General features: G+C 40.6%; 1 protein-coding gene across 6 annotated transcripts in view; it reads right to left on the reverse strand.

Moving 5' to 3' along the window:
• The window catches only part of LOC110989197 (uncharacterized), a 72,633-nt gene that overhangs the window by 46,531 nt on the left and 10,538 nt on the right, over nt 1-15,564 (reverse strand). For all 6 annotated transcript variants that reach the window (XM_087142105.1, XM_087142104.1, XM_087142103.1 and 3 more), the window contains exon 2: nt 3,348-3,685. The gene's annotated coding sequence lies outside the window, so the exon portion shown is untranslated. The remainder of the gene's footprint in view (nt 1-3,347; nt 3,686-15,564) is intronic.

The raw sequence follows: 15,564 nt of genomic DNA on the forward strand, positions 1-15,564 counted from the left end.
TCGACACTGTACCATGACATAATGTAATCCTACAAGCTCACGTGCGCCAGTGCAACTACACGACCTAAGGGGTGCACCCGCGTAAATTTGTCAAAATATACCCACCGAGCTCATTAATATACATAATAGTAAATATTCGAGAGTCCTGAGAGCCATGCAATTGGGCAATTGAAGAGATATGCACTGAACTTGACTAGCCTTGACTTGGGACTTCCAATTCTGAGTAATTTGGACGGAACGGGTCCAAAAACTGGCACCATTTGGCTGTTTCACACTGGGGTACATGTATTTTTTTTCAAATGGCAACTTTTCTGAATTTCTCAAAAGGTTATTGGACAACCCACTGCAAATTGAAAGGAAAATGAAAGAAGTAGGAGTTTTGAGTATTCGTAAAAGAATTTTGAAATATAGAGATTTATCAGTGATGACTATGGGGATCAATTTACGGGGATGCATCTTCAGCTACGTGTTTTCTCATGCATACGGCTTCGCGCATGCGTGATAACCCCAGAATATGGCTGCTTTCTATCTCGGCAGGGTAAATACCTGGAAATATTTTCTTCCAATCGTCCTTCAAACATTTAACTTCGACTAATTTTGAAGCTTCCATTCAGTGAGTAAGGACTTTAGTGACCCGTCTATGCATGTTAGAACCGTAAGTTCCAGGATTTGAAGCTTATTTGCACAACGGGAAAAGTGTGCTTCTCCAGCTAAGCGCACGACTTACATATTTTTGTAGTCATGTCTGGTGTATGTACATGTACTGCGATCTAAGTATGACGCCCATGGCCGATATCTGGTTGTTGAGCTGTTAGTATTATGCGTGTGAAATAATTTGGTTTACATTCAATCATGTCTCATTTCTCCGATGAATAATCTCTCCAATCTTTGGTGATGATCTGTAATCACCAAATATTTGTTATATAGCACACCAGTCATAGGCATACTTTTTCCTTTAGCACGCATTTATGTCTCACTATTGTCTTCTTTATATATTTTCTGTTTATTTTAATGACGATATGGTGACGATATCTGTTCCAAGTAAAGCCCTGCTTTCCAATGTGTGACTACTATGATTTGTGTATTTTGTATTTTGTCCTTTGTTGTGTATTATTTGCTACTGTTTTGATGTTTCACCCTTACGTGTGTGCTGCCTTGACACATGGGTGCCTTACCATCATGCATGGGTATCGCCATTTTCGTTTGTTAACCCAACAATTCTTGCTGCTCTTTCCGACACCTTAAGCACACCAGTTCAGATAATTATACATTCCTACACTTATTCTTCCAGAAATCATGTGATTAATCAACCTTTAAAGATGACGGTAACATTTCCTACATCATGCAAGTTGATTTTGTAGAGAGGAATCGCCATTTTGGATGTTAAGCCACCCAAGGCAATTAAGATTAAGCCCAAAATGTAAAAACAGACAAACCTGGACTGGCTATTAGCTGCGACACCTTCAAACCGTCTTGAGACTGTGAAGAATAACCTCTACAGAGCTTGTCAAAAACACACCAGTAAACATCTTCAGGCAAACGTGCAATCTAATCCAGAGGCCTTCTGATTACATGTCAACGGTCTACTTAAAAGCGAAAAACTAGGCATTAAAGACTTGAGTTCAAGAAACAATCTTAGCAGTGACAGTAACTCCAAGGCAGACATTTTCAACAGATGTTTTCAGGAAGCATTTCTACCAAAATCAGATACATGAAACCTTATGCCCAACCGCCAAAGCGACCCAAGTGAAGATATCCCTAACCTGGAACTAAACAACAGCAGGAGGATCTCCTTCTTTTTAAAGCACCTGGTTCCTATCATATATCTCCATGGCTACTATAATTTGTGGAAACCCTTCAATCTTCAATCACTGAATCTTCCACACTACGGACTTACTCTTCTTCTCCATATATGGATTGGGAAATTCCGCAGTGGACGTACCCAAAAAACTGAATGGTAGAAATAGGAGTCAAGTGTCCCCCAAGATTCAATTATGGGGCCATTGCTATTCTTGATTTACATAAAAAAATAACCTTCCAATGAACCAGTCATCCAAAGTTCGTTGTTTTGCAGACGCTTGTCTTACCAACATAATGGCCCATGAAACGTAACCCTAGCAAGTGTAACACTCCTTCCTTAAGAACCTGGAAGCCAATTCAAACTAACTACCAGTCTTGTGGTCGCGATCTACAAGAGTGTTGATGGATCTTGATGTTACCATTACCAGTGATATGTCCTGGTCAAAACACCTTTTATAATGCGGTGGGAAAAATTCCGAGAAGATTAGGTGAGGAATCAAAAGAAATCTTTGGTTCTGTATCACAATTATTCGAGAAACAGCTTACTGGCCTTGGTTTGTCCAAGTTAAGAGTTCGCCTCTTCATGTTGGGATCCTACCTGAAAACAAATGTTGGTCAGGTGAAACGAGTCCAAAAGCATGCAGTCAGATTTATCCACTACACCCGCAGCACATCAACAGGGACAGTCACATCACTTTTTGAAAATCATTGGTGGCCCACTCTCGAACGAAAAAACTTTGTCGATCCATAATGTTCCATATTCTGGACAACTCAGTAGATGTACCACCAGAGGCCTCCGTTACTCCTAATACCTTGTTATCTCGGGGACATCATCATAAACTGAAGCAATGGGCCAGAACCAGAGACTGGAACATTCTCTCAGGTAGTGTTACTGAATCAGCCCACCAGTTCCCGGCAAGTGTTGAGCAGAATTCATCGAATATGGTATAACATTCACATCACTTGACAAATTCAGCTGCTTTATACCTAATCTAACCAGCAAGTTGGTATATGTTTCCTAATATATGTCTTGCTGATGATACGATTTAGATTCAGATTGAATTATTCCCTGAAACTCGAATCTAAAGTCAGCTTTGCAACTACACGTAACTTCAGTAATTTTAGTGGGGCAAATTATGAGTTTTAATAAAGACGTGACTACGACCCTCTTTATATGATTATGAAGAATGAAACAATTTCTTTCCGATGTTTCTGTTAAAAGTGTGCAATGAGTTTTATGTTGTCACCAATTTGCTTCGTTCATATGCAGAATAAGATTGAACCCAGCAAATGAATCTGACGTGCATAACTATTCTTCTATGGTTTTTATTATGAACATATAGCTTTGAACTACGTTCATCTGGGAAGACATACAACATTATTAAATGTTTCAGTCATCTTCCTTGTGTCGCTAAAGGAAGTGCTCACTTGGACATTGACCCAGAAAGATGCAAACATGATGCAGAGGGACCTTGATGGAAACAATCCGTGCAAAATAATGATTCTATTTTTTTGTCACGCACACAAGGATTATTTGAGTCACTTACCAGATTTCAGGAGAGTTGAATTCAGTTTCAGTATAGTATTCCAATCACCACAGAACAGATCCGACGTACCTCAGAAGCCGCCACATACATTTATTCTTCCAAAGAGTATACGCATGTTAAGAATCAGTTGCCTGAATTTCACCCCGAAGTGGTAAGGCCATCCTAGCTAGCAAGGTTCAGTGGTCGGTCTGTGGTTCATCAGTGACAAAACCTGCGCCCCAGCCGCAGTTGTTGGTGTCTAACCGTCATCCATGCTCATCGGTAAGCTGGCTGACACTATCGGCAAAGTAACGGCTGACCAAAGGGCTTCCATCGAGCAGCACTGTTTCTCTACTACCCTGTTAAAAATAAAAACGTAGATAAGTCATACATTTCATCACTCTGTTAACACCTTAATGTCATAGATGTAATAAAGAAGATCATTTTCATATCAGTGATCTCCGTTTAAACACCTGAAAATCAGTCAGAACAGTTGCCAGTTGCTCTATATAAGTTGTTTCTTCTTCTGATCCTTGAGTGTAGTTTACAAACCTGACATCCTCACACCTTCGCCAGAAGCTTGAGAGGATTCAACAGTTGGCCAGCCGTCTTGGTCTCGGTCAAAGACGAGGACAAATGTCTTACCAGTACATAAAGCGACTAATTAACTGGCATTCCCTAACTCTTAGGCTTAACTATTTGCTATCTTCTTTTGTTTTGAGGACATAGGCCTATACAGCGTTTTTCAAGTAAATCGGAATCAGCAGTATCTAAGTTCTAATACGTAATGGTGATTTTTCTCAAGAACATCTTTGCTGCGACTGAAAACTATTGTTCTTCAAGATCTGATGATGTCATTTTTTAATCAGGGGTCATGCTCCAAGTAGCAAGTTGGTCTGTTGTTCGCTTTGAGAAGATGCGAAAAATGACCACCCAGAGTATAGAGGCTACCGTCAAGAATAACTCACAACCAGTACAGACAACTTGATGGACAACCAGATTCTGCCCGATGCAATGATTAGGGCGATTCACTAGGGACAGAATATATTTCTGTCGAAAAAAAATGGTCGAATGGGCCGATCAATTCAGTCCTAAACTGTTATGCACACTAATTTGTGAAGAAGTGTTTTCGTTACTCAGTGAGCTTGCGGTATAGACAGGCAGTTTACAGTGTCTTAAGTTTTTTCATCAAACTTGTTTTTCGTCAACAGTTCCAGGATAATGTACGGTACATCCGAAGCAGGTAAACCTGTTACACATCCAAGTAAGTGTTCCAACCATCGCAAATTATCATCCTTATTATCTTCACCGTTCTTCTTCTCTTCAAAGTATTCTCGGAGATTAGAGCCAAAACGCCCCAAATCCTTATTGTTTCCTTTATTCACCACACTACTCAAAGTAGTGCGTCTGAGCTGCCTTTTTTTCTGGCTCGCCAAGTCAAGTCACAAGTAAACCTACCGGGCTTGACTTGTGACTTCCAGCGGCAACTTTGATAAGATGACATCACCCAGGTCTAGTCTGTCGGTTCGTAAAACAGGAGAATAAAATCTCAATCCATTCAAACGTCACAGCTCAAAATGTATGAAATTGCTGCTTATTTTACATAATTGTAACGATGGACCGAACTCCAACCTTCACATTAGTGAAAATAATGGAAAGTAAAAATGAGTTGTTCAAAGAATGTTGTTTCTTTATTTATAACATCAATAATTGAGTGGACATTTCGGAATCTGGTGGCAGTCACCGCTGAAATTGGTAATGTTGTTCCAAATCCAAGACAACAAACAAAAACTGATGTTTTAGAGAATGGATGATGAGATAAAGCCCTGCTCAGAAGCTTTATGAATAACCCTCTCCTAGACACAATGAAACGGCTGGGTTTTATATATTATCGTTTGTGGTAGAAAAGCATATGATTGATAAAATGGCCCGATCAAAAAAGAAGCTTCAAAGCAAACACATTCTCAACAGTTTCTAAACCAATGAGATCCCATGCAGGTGGACCTATTACACAGCAATGTGATAGCCATAAACATTGCTATTACCATAAACTATCATCATTTGGGGTGCATCCAGTTCATATCAATGAAATGTTGCAATGTGTCAAGTTTTTAAGTTGGTTTCATTTGAGCGATTTTCATTTTTCAACAGCTGACGAATCAAAGACATCCATTTCCGACTCAGGTGGACCCATTGCACAACCATGTGAGTGTCATATTAGGACTTTTTGGCACACTTTGACCTTTTCGAAAGAAATATGGAGTATTAAAACGTACTTGAGAAATTTAGGTACCTTTGGACCTTTTGAACAGAATAAAATCAATACCAAATAAGGGCCTAATTGTAACACAGGTTTGCCTTATGAATGACAAAGCCTGCTCACAAGTAAACTGGAGAAGTGTTGTCCACGTGGCATAAAACTGTTGCCCCTGCAAATCTCCTTACTGGCATTCTAGCGCTCCAACATTTTTCCGGCGAAAAAATGATTGGACGATGTGATAAAAAAATCGCAACCTGCGCAGAAGCTTTATGACAAATCCAACTGTTGGATACAATGTAAAAACTTGGCTCAATTTTGAGAAATACATGATCGTTTGTGATAGAAAAAGATATGTTTGGTAAGTATGCCCTATCAGGTAAAAGCTCTAAAAGACAGAGACGTATCTACAACTGTATTACAAACATAGTCCTGAAATAAAACATAAAAAACGTAGAAAAAGTTGAATACATAAACATTAATCATTGAGCGTATAGTCGTTTACGATACAGAAAATGTTAATTATCAAATAAGTGTTTGTTTTAAGTGATCTTAATTTGTCCTAATTGGGACTTTTAACAGTTCGGAATCAATGAGATCCGAGGCAGGTGGACCCATTGCTCTGCTCAGCCACGTACGTGTTATACTTAGAAGCTAAGCCCGAAAGTGACTGAAGCTTTCACAAATAGTCTGAAAGTATGCAGTTTCTTTCTACACAGACGATGCAAAGTGCCTTACATTTTTCTGAAGTTTTGTATAAAGTGACATTTGTTCTCCACAGTTCCAGAATCATTGAAATCCGATTCAGGTGGACCTATTACACAGCCATTTGAGTGTCATAGCCATCGCTATTACTACCATGAACTGTTATCATTTTCTGCAGTCCTCGTTGATAAATTATTACAAAATGTAGTTTTGAGGTTGGTTTCATTTGAGTGATTTTCATTTTTCAACAGCTGACGAATTAACGACATCCGATTCAGGTGGCCCCATTGCACAACCACGTGAGTGTCACATTAGGTCTTTTTGACACAATTGGACCATTTCGAAAGAAATATGGAGTATTAGAAAGTGTTTGAAATGTCTCAGTATCTTTGGACCTTTTGAATGGACGAAAATCAATACCAAATAAATGCGAGGGCCTACTTGTAGCACAGGTTTGCCTAATGAATGTCAAAGCATGCTCACAAGTATACTGGAGAAGTGTTGTCCACGTGGCATAAAAATGTTGCTCCTGCAAATCTCCTTACTGGCATTCTAGCGCTCCAACATTTTTCCGGCGAAAAAGTGATTGGACGATGTGATAAAAAAAATTGCAACCTGCGCAGAAGCTTTATGACAAATCCAACTGTTGGATACAATGTAAAAACTTGGCTCAATTTCGAGAAATACATTATCGTTTGTGGTAGAAAAAGATATGATTAGTAAGTATGCCCTATCAAGTAAAAGCTCTAAAAAACAGAGACGTATCTACAACTGTATTACAAACATAGTCCTCAAAGAAAACATAAAAAACGTAGAAAAAGTTGAATACATAAACATTAATCATTGAGCGTGTAGTCGTTTACGATACAGAAAGTGGCAATTATCAAATAAGGGTTTGTTTTAAGTGATTTTAATTTGTCCTTATTGGGACTTTTAACAGTTCGGAATCAATGAGATCCGAGGCAGGTGGACCCATTGCTCAGCTCAGCCACGTACGTGTCATGCTTAGAATCTAAGCCCGGAAGAGACTGAAGCTTTCACAATTAGTCTGAAAGTATGCAGTTTCTTTCTACACAGACGATGCAAAGTGTCTTACGTTTTTCTGAAGTTTGTATAAAGTGACATTTGTTCTCTACAGTTCCAGAATCATTGAAATCCGATTCAGGTGGACCTATTACACAGCCATGTGAGTGTCATACCCGTTGCTTTTATTACCATAAACTGTTATCATTTTCTGCAGTCCTTGTTGATAAAATGTTACAAAATATAGTGTTGATGTTGGTTTCATTTGACTGATTTTCATTTTTCAACAGCTGATGAATCAACGACATCCGATTCAGGTGGCCCCATTGCACAACCACGTGAGTGTCATATTAGGTCTTTTTGACACAATTGGACCATTTCGAAAGAAATATGGAGTATTAGAAAGTGTTTGAAATATCTCAGTATCTTTGGACCTTTTGAATGGACAAAAATCAATACCAAATAAATGCGAGGGCCTACTTGTAGCACAGGTTTGCCTAATGAATGGCAAAGCATGCTCCCAAGCAAACTTCAACAGTGTAGTCTGCATATCATGAAACTGTTGCCCGTGCAAATCTCCTTACTCGAATTCCAGCGCCCTCTGGTCAGAACTATGCATATGCAATGGTCTAGCTGGAACTCCAAGTTTTAGACGTGCTGACGTGATCACATGCTCTTATGCTTCATTGTCTTGGTGTTTCTTGTGCTTAATTTGGCATGGCTGAAATTCACCTTCAACGGGGCTGCGTGAGAAGGCTTGGTGAGGTTACTTGGAGTGCCAATAGTCAGTAATTACCTTTGACTTTGTAACTGTCTGTCACACTTACAGATAATTTTGTGAGCACTTTTATCCATCGGGTTCTAAATCTGTGTACATGTGCCAAGGTACTGAAGACTTGAGCTTACATTTGACACGTACAACCCAATGACCCACATTGGTGCAAATTAATTGGACGGGCGGATGCATAGCAGTATCCGCCCCCTCTTCCAAACATGTGGGGGACCTTCTCCCCGTTGCGTTGATTCTGTGCATGGTGAAAAGGACCAAGTGTATGCTTTCAGATGACATTAACATTACCGAAGTTTGTCCAACCTCAAGTTAATATATAAATGGCGCTGAAAATGGTGTACCAATAACAATTAAAAAGTATTTTTGTTTCTCACATTTGCCTCCAGATGAAGACGATCGCATGGATTACCTCCGGCAGTCCGCCGAGACGTTTTGTAAGTTTTACGAAGAGACAAACTTTAAGAAAGTTTTGCATGAAATATCCATTACTGAATGGAATTAATATGGTCAATTCTAGTGAAATTGTTTTCAGGAAAAAAATCAGGAAAGCAGCCTTAGTAAAAGTATGTGCGATATTTTGTTGAATAAAGTCAACTCTATTCAATACGGAAAACCAAATCCATAAGACTCTCAGTCTCATTGCATTGCTGTACCGTGGCAAAGTGTGTTCATTCGTCAAATAAATTTCTGTCGTGAAACATGACAATAAAACTAATGAAGACTTAAGTTTTTCCTCTTTTTAATAGTTGCAGTGTTGCGCTTTCTGAGGCAGGAGTGGGCCGTGTAAGCTGTGCCTCAATCCGGACATTGCCAACATAGCCTTCAAGTGCCACCATATGAAAGATTAACCCTAAGAGCCGGCTGTTTTGGCCTTGTCACAATCGGGGGATGCAATCTGCCCCCCCCTTACATCTTGGTCATAACACGATGTATTTCATGAAATCTGGCAGTGTCATAGAGGCATACACACTAATCATCTGCGTGAAAATTATATGTAAAATAATTTTTAATTAACTAATTAAATAATTATAATTCAGGTTACCATTTTTTTATTTTCTTTCGATTGTCGGGCGATTTTATTGCATTTTGCACATCAAAGATGCTGTATGGATTGTGTATTCAATGAAATGAAACGAGAGATGTTATGAGCTTTGTACATTATTATACAATTAATATACCTTCCCCAAAGCAAAGACTTCCTGACAAAACGAAACTACTGCCCTTTGCACGATGTACTTCTGTGTACAAAGTCAATGGTAAATTTCACATCATACTTCCAACTGCCTCTTACAATTCTTCCAATTCGTCCCATTTTGATCAACTTGGGGCCAAAATGAGGTTAATACATTAGCACGCAGAAATTAATCCCGGAGATGCTATAAGCAAAAAAACGAACGGGAGAATTCTGCCCCGGCTCTTTGATAGCTAATAATTGTTACATCGAGCAACTGTTGCTGAAAGAAACAGTACTGCATCCAAATTTGTTGTCTAGTGCTAGGTCAAAGTGTCCGCTCCATTGGAAATGTGTGGAGTTGCATACGTGTATAAATATTTTCGTGTAAGTTGTGTTGCGGATGTCTCTGCCCTAAGCATGTTATTTATTGCCTACATTAATGAAATTGAGCCTGGGAGTTATTTTGCTTTGTTTTAAAGAAACTTATAGAATTGTGCACCTAGTGTAAGGGGAATTAACGTCGATTTCTTTAAAGATGAAATGTAGTAAGCATGTTCATGTACAGTTAGCAACAAAATTAGTCATAGCCTTGCAAATTTTTTTTTCCATTTTTGAGTGTTAGAACAAGGGTTATAGTGGGGTTTTTGACTTGATGGGTTGAGAGTAACTCCAAAATAATGAAACAAGAGAATTCAAGAAAACATATTTCTGGGTCACTTTCATGGCTATTTAAGAATAGATAATATCTCTAGAATTAGACATCAGAATTATTCATAATGTTCATTAATGTCACATTTAATAGTCAATGAAAAGTCTTTCTTCTTACTTAAAGCATCCAAGCGCTTGGTGTAGCTGTTCGCAAGGGTTTGGTGAAGCTCCTCTGGAATCTTTGCCCACTCGTCTTTAGCGATGTCCTTAGCTCTTTCAGGTTGGAGGGCCTGCCGGCATGCACCTTGGACTTGAAGTTTTCCCACAGGTTTTCAATTGGATTCAGGTCTGCACTTTGGCTAGGCCACTGTAGCACCTTCACGTTGTTTCCTGGAACCATTTTTGACTGTCTTTGCCGTATGTTTAGGATCATTGTCCTGTTCGTATGTCCAGTCGGGCCCGAGATGGAGATTTCTGGCACACTGCTTGACACTGCCCTCTAGAATCAGGACGTACTGCTCCTTCTTCATAATTCCCTCTACTTTCACAAGATTGCCAAGTCCACTTGCAATAAAACAACCCCACAGCATAATGATCCCACCAAACAGTTCAATTTTCGTCTTATCTGACAATAGAATCGATGACCAGAAACTCTGGTCCTTGTCTCGGTGCTCTCTGGCAAATGCAAGCTGAGCTTTTTGATGGTTGTCAGTGAGGAGAGGAGTCTTTCGGGGACGACGCCCATGTAGCCCTTCCTTGTGCAGTGTGCTGTGGATTGTCTGTGCTGAAACCTTGGTGCCCATCTCACCCACGTTGTCCTGAAGTGTCTTGATTGTAGTTTTGGGGTTGGGAAGGGCCCACGGCACACTTTCCTAGCCAGACAAGGAGCATCTTTGGCTTCCGTCCATGCTTTCCGATTTTTTTACAGTATTGTACAACTTCATTCCTCAGAAAAACACACCAAAACACATTTTTTTACAAGGGTATAAATAATTTGTTGCTAACTGTAGATGCACACAAAATAGGATATATACATTTTAACTTGAAAGTGTCCCACACGAAAACAACGTAAAGATAGGTGCTTATTCGATTCGAATACCAACGAAGGTTGAAGACAGATGGAAAAAGATGCAAATAAACCAAAATACCTCCACTGTTCCTAATCTGTAAAGGCAACAGAGTAGAAATTTCACTCTAAAAAAAAGCTAATACTCCATAATCCACTGAAATGAAACCACTGTAAGAGTGAAATTTCCACACTGCCCAAGAAGTCAAAATGGAAAACTCAAAGAAGATTTTGTCCCCTCTGCCGATAAGTTATGTTCCTTGTAGAGATTTACTGCAGTGTAATATGCACAGTGTGTCTAGTCCAGCTGAGTTCCGCTTCCACTTACGTAATCACAGCTGCCACCTAAAATGTTTGTAGTTTTCTTTACTGTTCGCCGCGACGTTAAAAACGAGCTGTGGCCTTCATTCAGTGCAGTTGGCTACAGGGCGTTGGCTCCGTCACGTCGTCATGTACAGTATTATGCGTATTTTGCTGGAGGCTGGTGGCCTTATTAAATGTTCATCAAAGCAGACATTTTGATTTCTTTTGAGTTTTCTTCAGTCTGTCCGTTTGCCTCATCTCACCGTTTCCCCGAGCCGGTTCCTTGAGCTTCATAAGACTTTAAGATTCTTTGTGTGGCTGGGTTAAATTTACAGTTGATAATGGGTTAAATTTGCATACGATGTCAAGCACCACGGTTCTTACATCCTTGTTTAAATATTATTCATTGGTATGCATATAAAGTCATGTGGTATTATTCAGCCAATGACGTCGCGCCATTCCTTTGCCATTTAATCTTACTGAGTCAGTGTGGGAAATTCCAATTCGGCTGACTCTTCGTTTGCGTTTTCTTCATGTTTAAGATAGAAAATGTGCCTTTAATGTGTATTTGAGATCACTGCGTATTTATTTATACCTTTTCTTACGTGACTTGGGAAATTTATTGCAACACGGTCAAGTATATTTGCTCGTAATTTGACACGATATTTGGAGGTTGTATCGTTGTATTTTGCATGGGCACATGCGCCTATACGGAATTGCATGTGTGTTTGTACATATATGATGCTCAGGAGTCTAGGTGGGCAACCTATCTTTGGCAGAACCACGAAGAGGTCATCCCTGCTGACGGCATCGAAGGCCTTCGTCAGATCTATGAAGGCTATGAAGAGCGGCAGCCTTTGCTCTCTGCATTTTTCCTGCCACTGTCTGAGGGAGAAGATCATGTCGATTGTAGACTTTCCTGGACGTTGTCGCTCTGTTGGCCTGGTAAACATTTTTCCAGGGCTTCAGCGAACTCTTCCACCATAACTGGGTTTCGCATTTAACTGGTATTGATGCGGGTTCTGAGTGTGACGAATCCTTCTTGTGTGTAGTTTGACCTTGCTGCACACCACCAAGTGGTCTGTGTCGCAGTCAGCACTCTGATAGCTGCGGGTACTTGTGATGCATGGTATGCTGGAGCGCCTGGTGAGGACCAGGTCAAGTTGGTGCCAGTGTTTGGACCTGGGATGTCTCCAGGAGACTCTGTGTTGAAGTTTGGTGTTGCAAAAGGTGTTACTGACGCAGAGGTTGTGGTGGGAGCAGAGTTCGAGCGAGCGCTGTCCGTTTTCGTTCACACACCCAACACCAAAGTGACCCAGACAGGAGGGCCAAGTGGTGTGGTCGGCGCCCACTCTGGCATTGAAATCTCCCAGGATGAACGGAGAGTGTGTTTCGGGCATGTTTCTGATGGCAGAGCTGAGGTAGTCGTGGAACTTGTCCAGGGCGTCTGAAGGTAAGGGTTGGGGCGTAAGCGCCGATGATGGTGACTGGTCTGGCTGTAGGCTGTGTCGAGCTGTAGGGACAAGATTCTTTCTGCTCCCTCTGTCGGCGGGATGATGGATCCAAGCAGGCTGTTCTTGACTGCAAGACCTACACCACGTTCCCTGACCTCATCTGGTGACTTTCCTTGAAAGTGAAGACTTTCTCTCTTACAGAGCCTGATCCAGAGAGTCTGGTCTCTTAGAGGGCGACAGTGTCCATCTGCAGCCTGCTTAGCTCCCAGTCGATGACGGCTGTTTTGCGTGTGTCGTTGTCTTGAAGATTGTCAGAGAAACCTGGTGTCATTGTCCTGACATTCCATGTGCCCAGCTTCAGGGCAGGAGACTTCTTCCTTTCCTTTCTCTTCCTCCTGGCTTTTTTGTTCTTCTTCTTGTTGCTTGGTGCACAGTTGTCGATCCGTTTGTCGATTCACCCTAAACCCCACGCACCCAGTGAGGTTAACGGAACGTGGTGAGGCAGTACCTTACTGGCTGGGGCTGCCTAGCTTGAGGCAGGCGGTAGCTGCCCAATGAGGTGCAATGGCCTCTCCTACCGTCGGAAGCAGCCCCTGGCGTCCAATTCTACGCCAATCAAACTGAGGACTTATAACCGGCATAGACTGATACGTACCGTGTATCTTCGACGCTATACAACGAAGCTGGAGTATCCTCTCCAGTGTGCAAGAAGCATACCTCGTAATGATACACGTAATGATGTTGTAGCGTTTTCCCCCTTGTAAAAATAAGAACACTTGCATCTACAGTAGACTCCATGTCCATTTTTCCCAGCAGTAGATTAGGAGCCTTTAACTTTTGACCCTGGAATGTCAAGCTTCCTAATTGATTTAAGAGCACTCCTACACAAGGGCCCACTTTTATTGCTTTGGCCTTCTTACTACATTCCTCTGGCAGACTTCTGGTCTAGGATTTATTACTTTATAATTAGATTTTAGTTAGATTTACCCTTGTTCTTCTGGCCTGTGTTCCCAACCCTATTTTCACCACTTGGTCATTTTTAGCCAGTCTCATCACAACCACTCTCCAAGCAACATCTCTATGCGCAGTACTCCCACTCTCCCTTGTACAAGCTGAAAATAGTTTAGAATAAAAGTTCCTTTCTCCAAAGTTAGTACCTGTTGTCGACATTGTTCCTTTTTATACAACACTACTAAAATGTGTGTGATTAATTTATCGGATATTGAAGATGTAAGTTCACTTGAAGGTACAACAACTGCTGGCGACAGCATTTTGTTTTAGTAAAGCGGCAAGCCTCTGTGGTTTGGACTTAATTATAAATAGGGGGTTAATTTTGTATACTTATTATTAACTTCTAATTTTTTTAAATGTACCGTGTTTGATTATTTCAGTTTCACCGATTCCTCATGGAATTGAGTCGTTAAACTGAGGGATTGGCATCGTGCGTCACTGTATTCCATTCTTGGGTGTTTTCGTGTACACTTCAGTGACGGAGGTGTCCTTGTTACTCCTCTTTTGAGTGATTTTCCCTCTTCTGGAGTACCTGTCACTCTTTCTGATGTGGTTTTCACTCTTTTGGAGTGGTTTTTACTCTCTTGAAAATAGAATCATCTGCTGCTCTTTCTTGTTTCTTTTGAGTTTTCACTCTTTTTCTTTCTTGTTTCTTTGAAGAGTACGTATACTGTAAGTCAAAATAGAAAAGGCTGGTATATGTGCATATTTGGGTCAGCATCGCCATGACCTGCTGTAAAGATGAAACAAAATGGTATCTCGAACATTTATTACATGTAGAGGGAAAAATGGCTGGAGCTTCCAACTTACGAGGTTACTGAGTGATTTTGACTTCCGGTTTTACTTCTTTGAACAATTTCAATGCCAGTGACCAGACAATCTAGCTGTCACCACTTTGCTCAAAATAACTTCCAGTGGTGTGGGAGACTGCAAACGTATCAAATGTAATTTTAGAGGTTAATGATGTTATGACATTGGATCTTTACAAACCTTTTGCTTGTTCGTCCCAGTGTGTGCTCGTGGTCTCTTTTTTTTTCAAAGAAAAACTAGATGGGGCTGCTAATAATCATGATGTCGACAGCCTTTATGAAGGGCCAGGTCACCGAGAAGATGTTCATAGGGGATTTCGAATTGGTTGCCACTTCGGGTAAGGCCTGTACTCGTATTCAAATATAACTGAATTTTCTTAAAATGAAATTTAGCAATGTTTTATTACATGGTTTAATCTTGTCACTGCTTTGGCTCTATTAGGGGCATCGATAGATCCCCCCCCCTCCCCTTCACATCGCCCTGTCTGTAGGCGGGGTGTATTTGGAGGGCTAGGGGGTGCACGCCCGTTTTACACAAAACATTTATACTAATTATTTAAAAAAGAAGAAAAAAGGGGGTCCATACTGCCTGAATCACGGAGCGCCCAGAATACAATTCAATCCTAGGATCCCTTAAGCAGGCCCTAGACAGACACCGTAAGGCCTTGGTGCTACGCCCTCACAGTGCCATTTTAAAATTGCTGCTCTATGTCATCCCCCCCTGGAATACATTGGATCCGTCCCCAGTAGGCATGTCTTGGTGTTATTGTTTTTAACATAGTTCAAATTACCATTACCGTACTCTTATAGCAAAGCATCACACTTTTTTACATTATATGGGCGTATTTGCACTAATTCCATTAGCTTTTTCTAAAATAATTTAATGTGCATGAAATTGATATAGGCTGTAAAGTAACATGAAATTTACGTCTCTGGACTAAATTGAAAAAAAATTGAACTGACTCGAGTGGTCGTACAGGTATCGCCTTTATCCACAT

Source organism: Acanthaster planci, linkage group LG10, assembly GCF_054643075.1.
Source record: "Acanthaster planci isolate LZ-2023a linkage group LG10, COTS_SCS, whole genome shotgun sequence".
Taxonomy (NCBI): domain Eukaryota; kingdom Metazoa; phylum Echinodermata; class Asteroidea; order Valvatida; family Acanthasteridae; genus Acanthaster; species Acanthaster planci.